General features: G+C 35.3%; 1 protein-coding gene across 1 annotated transcript in view; it reads right to left on the bottom strand.

The window, feature by feature from the left end:
• Nucleotides 1-14,716, bottom strand: part of BLMH (bleomycin hydrolase) — a 593,976-nt gene that overhangs the window by 532,744 nt on the left and 46,516 nt on the right. The gene's annotated exons all lie outside the window — the stretch shown is intronic.

The following is a 14,716-nucleotide window of genomic DNA, read 5'->3' on the forward strand; positions in this document are numbered from 1 at the left end:
ATTAATTTCACTCCTTTGAGACATAACGGTGTCAATGCCCACTCCCTTGAGACATAATGCTTTCTACTGAACAAATGGCTAAGCAGTGTTACTTCATTCAGACACTACATGCAGTCCCTGTCTAATTCAGCTTCAGAATGGTTTAACTGCTGATTCGTAACATGCACATACAAAACACTTTTCTCAGTTTTTGCAGTCAGTCTTTAAAACAGTGTTCATTCTATGACATTACTGTGATCTATCCTAACAGTAACATCTTCAGTTACCTTTAGATGATACCCAAGCTAATGCCAGCATGTATTACAACACAATACCCATTAATAAGCTCCTTTTACTATGCACTTTATGTGATTTAGCTGTAGTGCTGCAAGAAACTGTTGACTGCCAGCTGGTGGAAAAGTCAAATCATTATCAAGAGCATCTTTTAGTAAGAACCAATACCATTTGTTAGAATTTTTTTCAAACTGTACTTTTCTCTCATTTAATTTGTCTTAGAACATTTGCTTCCCCACATGGTATGCAGTACACAGACACACTAACAGAAACAGATGCTCCCAGGTTACTATGGTAATGGAGACAAGAGTGACAATAATGCTTAACGGCTCTGAGGAGCCTCCAAGATGATTCCCGGCAATTAAGTTTTTGGTTTAAAACAATATATAATAAAAGGGCTGTTTTAAACCACATGTACACATACTGATGGTCTCCCAACACTTTATTTAGCTCATTAAGTTGATTCTTGATAAAAATAAATAAATAAATAATAAGCGGAATTTTATATTTAAAATGTATTTTGGTCCAAACACATTAAGGACTTGCATAAGAGTGGAAGTCTGAGTTATTGTGAAAGACTAAGAGCACTTGGTCTTGTGCAGTACCCTTTGCAGTGGTCTGGGAGGTGAGCTTGATCGGACATGTTGGGCATATAGGGATAGCTGATTCTAGGGATGTTTGGGGTTGCCAGGAAGTGATAGAGAGGCATCAGATTTCCTCCATGGAAATATCTGTGGGAATGAAGGTGTGTTGAGTGGTTCACTGGCAGAGTGGTCACTGCATGGAACAGGACAAATATTGGTTTGGATATTTTAAGAACATCCTGGAAACACACCACATGAGCTAGTGAATGGTATTCTGGCAAAACTGGATGGGCACTGTTGCCCATGCTTGAATTACTGATGTGTATATGTAAGAATGGAAATATAACAAATAAGAAACTAAAAGGGTCTCATAATTTAAAGTCTATGGACTGTAAAACATGCTTGGAAGGAGCTAATAATAAGAATAAGCATTACAGCTTGTGGTCTCTCAAATAACTAAGCAACAGCCAAAAAAAAAACACACACATACAATAGTTATGGAATGTATGATTTTAGTAAATCCAGACAACCTATATAATCGTAACATAAGATGAAGCAGTCTGCTGAATTTAGATACTAAAGACAGGATTTAATAATAATGGCTTGTGTATAATAACATTACTGTCTTAACTTGTCATAAATGACATACACTACACTGAACATCAAGGGGAAGCATGATGATTTTCTTATATAAGTAAATGTGCATAACAAGTCATGCAATCGCTTTAACTTGAATTTTAGTTTTTGTAACCCATCTTGACCATATCTAATACTTAAGCGGTTACCAAGGTAACTAATGTTTTATACATGACATCAAACTGACAAAGTTGTTCAAGAGAAACAATAGAAGCCTGAACTTGAAATGTCACAGAATGTAGCAATCATATTCTGAACAAATAGTATTACATTGACAACATATACTCAGTTTAATCACATGGGCTCGTGTATAACAACACTACTGTTTTAACTTGTCATAAATGACATACACTATATTGAACATAAAATCGAAGCATAATGATTTTCTCATATAAGTAAATGTGCATAACAAGTCATTTAATTGCTTTAACTTGAATTGTGGTTTTTGTAACCCATCTTGACCATACAGAATACTTAAGCTGTTACCAAAGTAATTAATGTTTTATACATGACATCAAACTGTTAACATTCTGTGACATTTCTTGTTCAAGCTTCTTTTGTTTTCCTTGAACAACTTTGTCAATCACATTCTGAACAAATAGTATTAAATTGACAATAATCACTCAGTTTAACCTTTGTGAATATACAAAATAGAATGTTGCCATTTACATCTAAAACTTTAAGTTTATGTCATAAAATGGCAATTTATGATTATGGAAATGGAACTTGTAATCATTAATCACAATAAGTGAATTTGTTGTTTGTAACCTATAATTTCACTCATTTTATAATAAGAAATGACAGATATGAAAATCCTTATGTGTAGGAACTAGGGAAAAGAGGGATGCACTGATAATTAAAATGCACTAACTTTCATCAATGTTCACATAAAACAAACTTGATGCTTTAAGTAAGTTAGCAACAAAGTGATTACTTAAATGCTGGCAAACAATGAAATATAACTTCTGATATATCCAGTAAAATACACTGTATTGTAAACATTAGGTATAAATATTATTACCATCTTAATATTTAAGTAATAATTTTGAAAGACTTCATCAGTAAGGGTGAATATGTTAAATAACTGTGTGGTATCTTTTACTGAGGTTTAATATAGGATACATCCTACTTTACTATGACTGAAGTGCTTGTCATCTATATTTCATGTAAATATTAATTGCTTATACAATAAGTAGACATTTATATTCTATTACAATTCTATCTAATCTACAATTGTACTATATCTGTTCAAAATAATATAAATATTGCTTATTCCGATTACAAATATTCTCCATATGATAATTCAATTTATGGAGCTCAGATGTTCTGGATTGTCAAGGTATAAATGACAATCTGATGGACTTAGGTTTATCCATCAGATTAGGAATGATTTTCATTCCATGGCTAGCACGGATCTTAGTTTTGTTAACATTTATTCATTTAAATTTGTTATTTCACAAAAACATTTTAGTATGCCTGACCAAAACATTACTTTATTGGTAAACACTCAAAGTATAAAACTGATAATTTCCTTTAAAAGCTCAAACATATACTTTATAGTTATCAGAGGAAAATGTTTACTAGTCACAATAAAACAAAAAATACATAATCTAAATAACCTAAGATGGATTTAACTTTCTTTATTATCTTTTAATACCAATGGCTTAAACAATCCTAACAAGAGATCAAATCTACTGAAATATTTAAAACTGAACAAAGCACAAATTGTCTTCCATCAAGAAACTCATTTCAAAACAAATGACAATTACAAATGGAATCCTAAGGAATATATGATGTTGGTGCAATCCACTTATAAGACAAAGACAAAAGGGGTAACAATTTTATGGAAAACGAGTGCGATTAACCCAGAAATCATTTATAAGTATGAAGATAAAGAAGGACTTATGGCATTAGTAATAGTTAAATCTAATAACAGAATATGGACCCTAGCCAATCTATACTGGCTCCCAGGCATTGGAACAGGAACTGTTAAACATTTGGATTTCATTTCCAATAATTATAAAGGCAACTTAACATTAGGAGGAGATTTTAACTATATATATGATATTTCTGAAACTACAGATAAGACTGCTACGTACATCTGCTGTATCAAAAGTTTTAAACAAGTGGGTAGAATCATGTCATCTTGTAGATACTTTCAAATTTAAAGAAGATACATTTTTGTTGTTTTCCAATTAAGATCACAGATTTGGTACACAAACTAGAATAGATAAAATATTTGCTACCCATGACTTACACTCTAAAATCTTTAATTTGTCAATCACTCCCTGCCCCTTTTCAGACCACAATTCATGGATACTAAAACTTCAAAATGGGTACAAACCATTAATCTTTAACTCCAGAATTCCAGCATATATAACTAAAATTAAAGAGTTCAAACGCTGGTTATTATCTGAATTACAGTTCTTCTTAGATATTAATTACACCACAGAGATAAATCAAATAATGATATGGGACTCATTAAAAGCTTACATATACGGTAAAACCCTAACTTGGTATTAAAAAAATCAGAGAATGGGATTCTGAAATATTAGATCTACAATCCAAACTTTTGTCAGTAAAAGCTGAAAAAATCAAAATCATTTGGAGATGAAAAAGAAAGTAGAACTATTAAGCAATAAATACAATGAAATTCTAACACATAAAACTAGTTTAGCTTTAGAAAAACTAAAATTTAATACCTTGGCCACTTCTCCCAAATTTCTACATTGTATTTTGATTCCTGTGGATAAACTATCAAAAGCTAATAACATTAAAAGTATCTTCCATGAAAAGAAGGGGATATGTCTGGGATATAGGTGGCATTCTTGATGCCTACTGAAATCACTATATGGAACATTTCCAATAAGAAAATATACATATTGATCAATTAAATCTAGATGAAAAATGTTCTAATATAAAACAGAAAATGCCAAAAAAATTACAAATAGATCTGCAAGCACCCATATCCCACAAAGAAATTACAGATACAATAAAAGAGGGCAAAAATAATAAAGCCCTAGGTATAGATGTCATAATTATGGAAATATATAAACTTTTTCCTTCAAAGATACTATCCTTCTTCCATAAAACTCTACTACAAACTCAGTCACAATCTTTAATACCACCCTCTTGGAGATATTCCTTAATCACACCAATCCTGAAGGAAAACAAATCCTCAAACCTTTGTACCTCATATAGACCTATATCATTATTAAATAATGACTATAAAATACTTATGACAATATTAACTAACAGAATTAAAATACCACTATCCAAAACAATAAATAATGATCAAACTGGATTTATATATTATACACACACACATGGCAATATTAAAAGGATAATTTCTCTTATAGATTATGTTAATAAAGAAAATAAAGAAACACTCATAATTGACTTAGATATAGAGAAAGCCTTTGATTCCCTAAACTGGGACTATTTATTCAAAATCCTAATGCTATTTGAATTTCCTGCATCCTTTGTTCATCTCCTAAAGAATATATATATACATTATATATATATATATACATTATATATATATATATATATATATATATATATATATATACACACACACACAAATAATTTAGTGTATGTTAACTTAGGTCCTTTTACCTCTGAATCTATACATATAACAAAAGACACTAAACAAGGATGTCCCATGTCATCAATTCTATTTGCTCTGGCTATTGAAATATTGGCAGATTCAATTCATAACAATATAAAAATCAAAGTAATAGATGTTTATGAACAATACAATTCTAAAATAATGCTATTTGCTGATGACATATTACTAACATTATCTAATACAAAAGAGACAGAAGAATTGGATACATTAATTGACAAATTTCTCATGACTTCAGGACTCCATTTCAATAAATCAAAATCAAATTTTTTATTTTTAAATAAAAAAAGAACTGCAGACTAAGGGAGATCACATCATAGGGAAACAAGAATCTACCTTAAAATATCTAAGAATTGAGGTATGCAAGGATAATAAAGAATTACTCAAAAAACTACAATAATATCACCAATACAATTAAAATTTCTGTGGAAAAATGGAACAAAATAATATTAACATTTGAAGATAGACTATAGTTAATAAAAATGGTTTTACTACCCAAGATCCTATATATAGCCTTGGCAATACAACTGTTACCAGAAAGGAATATACTTAAAGAAATAAACTCATGCCTAATAAATTTTTTATGGTTTCCCAAAAGAAACAGAATAGCTTTAATACATCATAACAGACCATGGAACCAGGGAGGATTAAACTTTCCTGATATAGAAAAATATATAAAAGCATCAATATCTAAAACAGTCTCACATTGGAGAAGTCCAAATTACTCTGCAAAATGGAAAGAATTACTAACTGTAATATCAATAAATGAATTTGATTTACAAATTTTAAATAACAGATAAAAACAATTTGCCAATGCACATATTATGTATTAGTATGCAATATAACATAACTAAACCCACTAAAACTCATATGATTAATTATTACATTGACTCATTTAGTAAAATTATTAATGGAAATATAGATTTAAAAATCTGACTTGATCAACACCATTTATAGTCGCAAAGAACGTTCCACATAAAATATATAGAGAAATTATTAATTCCTGGGAACAGAAAGGATTCGTTTGTTGGTTCCAATGTATCAAAGAACTAAAAGTTTCAGATATGCAAGTAATAAAAACAACATACAAAATTCCACAACAGGACTGGCTAACCTTACAGAGTATTCTGTCATATTTGCAAGATTTAAGTAGAATAATTAACAATTCGTCATTTAAAGAAATACCTAAATTTACGAAATACATATATGATGACATCATATATAATGACTTTGACATGGGAAACAGTATTTCAAAATTTTACAAAATATTGATAACTACAAAACAACACCCGAAACCTCATATTGGAAATATATAACAAAAGGACACTCAGTACAGTTAACTGAAGACATTAAAACAAATATCTTATTATCGATAAAATATACATCCTTTACACAATACTGGAAAGTTTTTAATTGGAAATGCTTGCACAGAGCATTCTTAACCCCAGACAAAATCAGTAAAATTTGTTCTTCCATAACCGCTTACTCAGAGGTGATCTCTGCCTGACATACAAGGCCATGTCCAACCCAGAATTGATGGACATGCTCCACCTTAAAAAAAAAAACAAATCCCGGAGAGCCACACGCTCTACAGATATAAACCTCACCACAACGATAAATAGGACATGCTGGAGGGATAGATTCCTATCCCAGAGATTCCCCATGCTTTGGAACAGGATTCAAATATTCATCAGGCAGAGCCCCTCACTAACACTCTTCAAGAGAAACCTTGACGGGGGGATGGGAAACAGAAAATTTACCCCGGGGATCACTGCAGTGGCTCTGCTGGACAGTGGCGCAGGGAACTAATGGCTCTGCTGGACAGTGGCACAGGGAACTAATGGCTCTGCTGGACAGTATCACAGGGAACTAATGGCTCTGCTGGACACAGGCACAGGGAACTAATCTAAGGGGGTGGCGAAAGCCAACACATTCTGGCTAGGCTTATAAATGCCCTTGGGCAGATAGCCTAGTACTTACCTATGAACCTGTAAAAGGAATAATGTTGGAGATGTGAGCAAGTACGCAATGCAGATTGGAACTACATTTTCTTTGATCGTGTTAAAATTAAGCCATTTTGGAATGGTGTTAATAACTTTCTACAAGCTTTATTTAATGAATCATTTTATTTAACTAAAGCTCTTGCATTATTAAATGTGAAAGAACGTCCTCATTTGAATAGGTCAAACATGCATCTAGTATGGACTATACTTGCAATTTCAAGGAAGTGTATAACAAGAAAATGGAATACAAACACAATACCAACTTTGGAAGACTTCTACAGCCTACGGAAGACCACAGCATTATTGGAAATTAAAATTAAAGAACTAAGAATTTATCCAAAGCCATTTATCAACAACCCTTGGGGAAAAGTCTTATTGTTGATTGACACTATACAGTAATTGATCAGACACTCTGATAATGGACTGGACATACTTATAAAGTAACTGTATACATTAAGATCTGTTATAGTGTCAGGCTAATGTAAATAGTGTACACAGTTATTTAAGATGTTATGTATAAATACTATGGAATTCATTCAAATGTATTTGAAAAATAAATAATTTTTGAGAAAAAGGATTAACAATTGTTGAATCTTTACATATACTCCAGTTTCTTTACATTTTTTTTCTTTTACACAAACAGTATAGATGTAAAAGGCACTTACTCTGACAAGAGATTGTTGAAGTGTCCCTATCTTCTCAGTGATGGCTGTCTACTTAGCTCTCTCTGAGGGCATCCAAGATGTGCAAAACATGTTTTATTAGTGGTGTTGAATAATAATATACAGCTCCTGAATGAGAACTGGTTGCATACATGACATACGCAGGTCCATTACTGCTAAAGTAAGGATGCATCAACCAGAATCTGAAGCCACAGAGATTGCTCAGAATAAGTTGAGCAGAAATACTAAACTCCACAAAGGATTTGCATATGATAGCAAAAGGTCAGTCCATACCAATCACTGTTAACAATGCACAAGGATGGCATTCACCACTGCTGCCACTACATACCCGGTGCAACAGAACCATTTCAAAGGAGTTAAGTGCACAGTACCAAATTACCAAAGTGTAGTCATCACTGCTTATCAGCTTGTAATTAGTATCTGTTCCATGCAAAACTAATCTTGCCACACTGAAACGCTTAAACAGCACAGTTAAGACAATGTTGTAATCACCACATGCATAGTTCACTTATCACACTGTGGTTAATAGGACTCTAACTGGGCACACTTTTGTCTTGCTGTCAGGAACTTTTTGCAGCAAAAGTCTAATCTGCCTTTGTGTGGTGAAACAGGCCTTCAGCAAATTCTTCCATCTGCACAACACCAGAACTAACCAATACACCACAAAGCCCTGTAAGATAAAGAAGATATAAGGGGGTGAAAGATGAGATACCACAATAAAGACAGAGGCATGTCAATCATCTGCTGTTATGATAAATACCTCATGTAGCTATACGACCATAATTCACTGCCCCTTTCTTTACAGCACTGAATAGGTAGAATATCAACCTATCCATCTTACAGTTTGATGGAAATTCCAGCAAGCATGCTTTGGACAACTACTGTTTGCTGCATATGGAAATTCTGTATGCCCTCCCTGTGTCTCCATTGGTAGTCCTGTTTTCTCCTACCTTGTAAAAACAAAAAATATGCTGGTTGATAGGCCTCACTAAACTGTGCACATGCATGCACATGCACGCAAGTGCACACAGACAGGCATGTATGCACACATGCACAGTATTTATTCTCACAAATGTGGCCAACATCACTACTTAAAAGGATCTATGTACCAGGCAACTTAACTGGTTAAGGCATAATAAGATGCTCCTAGTTTGAGTAGCAACATGAGCACATGAGAAGTCATTCTGGGATGGGGATGGGGTATAGGTGGCTGACACTGATGACCCATGTCAAGTGGAGGAGGGTGAGGCTCACTATGGTGCCAGAGAGTGCTTCACGTGAAAAAAGAAAAAAGGTTTGAGAACCCAGGAACAAGCACTGAGGGACAGGTTGGCATGATGGTTAAAGTGTTTACCTTACAAATACAAGGGGCACGATTTGATTCTCACATGGGGTAACTGACTAGACTTAAAATGGCTCAGAAGGGCAGTTAGCCTAGTACTAATCTATGAACCTACGAAGGGCAAAAAAAAAAAAAAAAAATTAATGGCTGTCTGGATGACATGACAGTGCTGGACTGTGGTCTACAGTCAACAGAGAGAAACAGAGGAGGGAAAAGATAAACTAGACTCCACAAACAGGTCTCCCTCTAGTATCACTGCAGAATCCAGAACACATAGCCGTCTAGTTGGATATAGTTTGTTTCCTGTCAGGAGCACCCAGTCTGTGGTGAAAAGTTGATCCAACTTATTGAACAAAACTAGAACTGCAAGCAAACAACTGCTTTGTTGGTCTAGTTTATGCAAAATGAATTTCACTTAACCTAACCTTTTTTGAGAGCAGAAAGAGGGAAGATGAATTCTTTGGTTTATAACATACCTAAATACCCTTATAGTTCATAGGTTCATAGTTCAGTACTAGACTAACTGCCCCTGTGAGCCATTTTAAGCCTAGCCAGTTATCCCTTGGAAGACTCAAACCCTACATCTTGTGTTTGTAAGGCAAACACCTTATCCATTAAGCCACCCTCCCAACCCATGCATGAAGGAGACAAAGACACACTCTATCCTTATGAAAATTAGTGTAAGACTAACACCAGAGAGTCTAAAGCTCCAATAAACTTCTTGCTGATGCAGTAGCTAGCAAAAGGTAGCTATCAGACATGTTAGACAAATAAATAAGGAGCTTTGCAACTTTTAAAAATTAAAGGGCAACTACAAAATAAATACATCGCATCTCAAAGCTTGCTGTAATGCCAATAAAGCTTTTTTTTCAGGGAGCTTTAATCCCAATGCACTAAACCACAATCCTGCTACCTATATATATATTAATTCCAAGTTAGCTGTACCTTGGAATAAAAAGAACAGATTGAGGTACTGCAACCATACACCCACTTTCAGTGTACTCAGAATTTCAACAGCCCATAGGAAGATGTTTTTCAGCAATTTCAAGGGGAATTTATAAAGAAATTAAAAAGGTGAGCTGCAGTCAAGGTTTGTGGAAGAAAATTCAAGTCTCAGGGGGACACAATGATTTTTTTTGGTGGGCTGACATACAAAACCCCATCAACAAACAATGTTACAACCGGTTCAGACATCAATGGCAGATGACAAAGAAGGCAGGCAGACAAGGCATGATGAGATACAATTCAGAGCTTTGCAGTACTGTCTTGCTTAACTGCTGTTCGTGCATAAAGCTCTTATGACATTTTGAATTTATAATGATACATATGCTGTCAAAAAGACCATGAACCAGATCTTTAAATGTGCCAAGGAAGGTAATTGCTAAGATGGGCACAAGAAGACTCCTTGAAATTTGTGGTAATAACTAGACACTAAACAGAGTTACACCTCTCCTGGGGTACTGCAGTAACAGCTCCATACTGAAATTAGTCACCTTGGTAAATAAAAATGGCAAGCCAATGTTCCCTGACATGTTCACTCCAAGGGACGTGAACTGAACAAATATAAGACTAGCAAACTAGGAACGAGAACAAGTCACTTGAAACCTCAGTTATTTCCAATGAGCAAATAGGTCTTATGGAAGGGTGGAACCACATCCTCCCAAGTTCTGGGCTGTCTCAAAGAAATAGTCTGTAAAAGGAAATGCTATCTTTAGTATTACTATGAACTTTTTTGAAAGAAGGAACTCAAGATTTGATATGTCCAGTACTAGTACCTATGTTTGTGTTTCTGAAGCACCAGAACCAATCTTGTACAGAAGCCTGACCCTTTCTACTCGTCTGGTATCCACTGTACTGGCTTTCTCTGGCCCAAAAGCAAAGCAATCTTGAGTCGGATATGAAGGAATGTATTAAGTATAAAGTAGTCTGCAGTAGCCATGTATTTGGAATACTCTTTCAAACTCTAAAGGAAATAAACTACCTCCCTGTGGTAAAAAAGGAGGAGACCGCAACAGACCAAGATACTGCTCATTTGGAGCGTCTTTGCTGATATTTTCCCTCCAGAAGCAGAGGTCTGCTTTTAAATGTCTTTTGTGAAAGAGTCCGTTTATAATCAGATATTTTACTGGTTAGAAGATTCCTAGAAAAGTAAGGTGATGGAGAATGAAGCAGATGCTTAATCCTAGACCTTGCATTTCTATGTGGGGAGGGGGTGGGGGCATTTTTATTTAATGTTTCAGAATAGCATCTTCTGGTTTCTGAGAGTACCTGGGGATAGACAAGTATACAAGACTTGGGCTGGATACCTTCTTGTAATTCTCTGTTCATAACCAGGTATGTCTCCTTAAGGCCACCCATGAAGCAGATGCCCCTGAAAGCAGACCATCTACAGCATAGGCATATTTAAGGGTATAACCCCCAATGTACGCTCTTGATAAAGATTCTCAAAGTATGAAGTCGGACATACCCTTGAAAACAAAGGAGCGGTCTTTATTTTTTCTAGTCAAGTATCACTATATCTTGGTGCTTGCACTAAAAGTTCAGCCAGCAGAGTGCATAAAGCACTACAATATTCACTGACTGGGCATAATACTGAAGGTGTAAAGAGGGCTGAATTCAGCAGGAAATGGTCTTTAATGTTTCTTCTGGTGTGACTTCAGTGTGTCTTGTATGATTTTTAAAGCAAATAGAAATTAGCATAGGAAATACAATGAAAAAAGGGAAACTACTAATGTGTGAAATAGAACAAAGAATTCAAGTGCTGAAAATGTCAGTGATCTCATTAATAATATATGCCTCACAGGCATTTATCTATGATCCTTGGAAAATATTCTAGGATAGAAAAAGACGGGAAACAATGAGTAAATCTGGGGAGGGGAAAAATCAAAAGTGAAATGGCAGGAAATTATCGTGCCTGTCGAAAAGGGGGGCTATGCAGTGCCATGCTTACAGGATTAGCACAGGGTAGCCCAGTTACTATCAGTATATTATTTGCACAACTTAGAAGATAACCGACAGGAAGAGAATAATGTTGCACCAAACTAAAGCTACGATATTCATGGAAAGATTAAACCTGTGGGCACAATATTAAAAGAAAGGGAAAAGTACACATAGCAGAAATCTATGAGTAAGTACAAGTAGCACTTGAGAACATAACTTATCAAACTAGGCAAACAACTATGAACAGCATATACAGAAGAAGAAGAAAATGGATACAAGAGTCAGAAAAATATTACTGGGAACAGATGCAGGAAACAATGGACAGACTAGACTGGCAGGAGTTGTGTGACCAAATACAAATTTAACTGAATGAACTAATGGGAGTACACAGGAGTTTAGTATATACCATCAAAATATGACAGGGATACAAAAAGGAGTGAACGTGAAAGGCCAGAGATGGATAAAATAATGACAGAAGCAAGTTCATAACAACCTTGGACTAGAGGACTAGCAAGCAGAATACATAATGCACTAATCAAGGACAAATGGGAGAAGAAAGGCAGGCAGCAACAGAAATGACAAGAGAAATCCAGTAGATGAATAACTAGTCCAGAACTGGGAGGTTATTTGCCTTGAACTTAGAATAGCAACTGAATCAAGAAAGTTTAGAATCTTTTCTTAGAAATGTCTCTGCTAATAATTTTTATACACCAGATAAACTCCATAGGATGTTTCCTAGAATAAGTAGAACATGTTGGAGGTGTGACAGAAATGCCAAAGAGGAATGGGAACCAACTTCTGGGTGTATGAAGAAACTAACAAAATTTAAGAAAGAACAACTTTAATTAAAGAGCTAATAGGCAAGGAAATGTTGCTAAAAGAATAAGACTCTTATTTAAGTTGGGTAGACTCTCCCACACTAGCAAGCTATACAGGAGCTATAAGAGCATTCACACTCCTAGTTGCAAAGAAAGTGATAGTGAGGAAATGGAAACCTGCCCAAGAACCCAACAGTACAGGGATAAGACTGCTGACGGAAGAAATCAAGGAAAGTGGAAGTATTATACTAAAATGAAATACTAACACTTTTCACAAAAAGAAATGGGAAATTTGGGATAAACATTTACTACAAGTGAGATAAGTAGCCAAAGGATGGCAAGGTTGAGACAGAGCTGGGGGGGGGGGGGTGTAGACAATACTATAAAATCTTAAAAGAGGATTGTGAACTTTTGCAAAAATACTCTGCAAAACGGCAAAATGTTGTTTCTGGTTTTAGGATGTGCCTACTGTATAAAATGTAACAGTAACAGAAGGGAAAGAATGTGAATGTAAAGGACAAAAACACCAGAAAGCGGATGTGCACCATGCATGTAGACTGCATTAAATGTAAAATTGTACAGACAAAGACAGCTGAACTTAAAAGACAACTGATGGCTCTTAACACTGAAAGCTAAGTTGAGGTCAAACATGAAACCACTCATCAACTTTACCAAAATGTATGGTTCTTTACGTGAACCACAAAGGACTTTTTTGCCAGGAGTAGAATAAAGAAGTGTGAAAGTCTTTATCTAGATAACTTTCTCCCTTTATTGTACTTACATGTGTGTGTGGATAGTGGATGAGAAAGTATAAAATTAAAGGGAATTGGTTTCATTTCCCAAAATGTACAGCATTTCTTTATATTAAATGTTTTATTCTACCAAGAGGGGATATTAACAAGTTGCTCTTGGGTAAGGGAAGGAGTTACAAGACCCAGTTAGTAGACATCTGTTCCGCTGTGCTATCCAAAGATCTCTGCCTGCTTTCACTTTGAATAGGAAAATTCCAACAAAAGGGAGCCCAGTACAGGTGTTTGCAAAACCCCACAGGTTATTCTGGTAGATTCAGGAAAAACTGCAACAGTTCATACTCCTCGAGTCTTGCCTGTCAACCAGTCCCCCATCCACCTAATAACAGACCTACTGACTCTGAGTTCTGAATTTCAAGAAGCTTCTCTAATGTGGGAAAGTGCTAAAGGCCTTTGCCAGATCCAGGTTTGCTGCTGAATGGTCAGACCTTCATCTATGATGCTGACAGTCTCAAAAAACTCCAGATTTACTCTGTAGCATATCGTCTACTCTGAGGTGATCTCTGCCTAACATACAAAGCTATGTCAAACCCAGAGCTGGTGGACATGTTACACCTAAAGAAATCATAATCCCTGCGAGCTACACACTCCACGGACCTAAACCTTGTCACCACAATAAACAGAACATGCTGGAGGGATAGATTCCTGTCCCAGAGACTTCCCATACTCTACTTGACATGGATATGTAGCTTGTTCCAGAGTTCCTCATTAGCACTCTTCAAGAAAAATCTTGATGAGTGGATGGGAAATAGGAAATTCACCCCGGGGATCACTTCTGTGGCTCTGCTTGACAGAGGCACAGGAAAATATCCTTCTTGGGTGGTGAAAGCCAGGGAACCTTGTTGGCTAGGCTTACATAGGCCCTTGGGCCGATAGCCTAGTACCTACCTATGACCTACTCAAAGATGGCCATTAAATTCAAGAGACATGATTTCCCTTTGACAAAACTGTACTGAACTGATCAAGCAGGAAATTACCTGTGGTAGCCTGAGCTAAACTA

The sequence above is a fragment of the Protopterus annectens genome, chromosome 13.part0 (assembly GCF_019279795.1).
Source record: "Protopterus annectens isolate FY-2018-M chromosome 13.part0, PAN1.0, whole genome shotgun sequence".
NCBI lineage: Eukaryota > Metazoa > Chordata > Ceratodontiformes > Protopteridae > Protopterus > Protopterus annectens.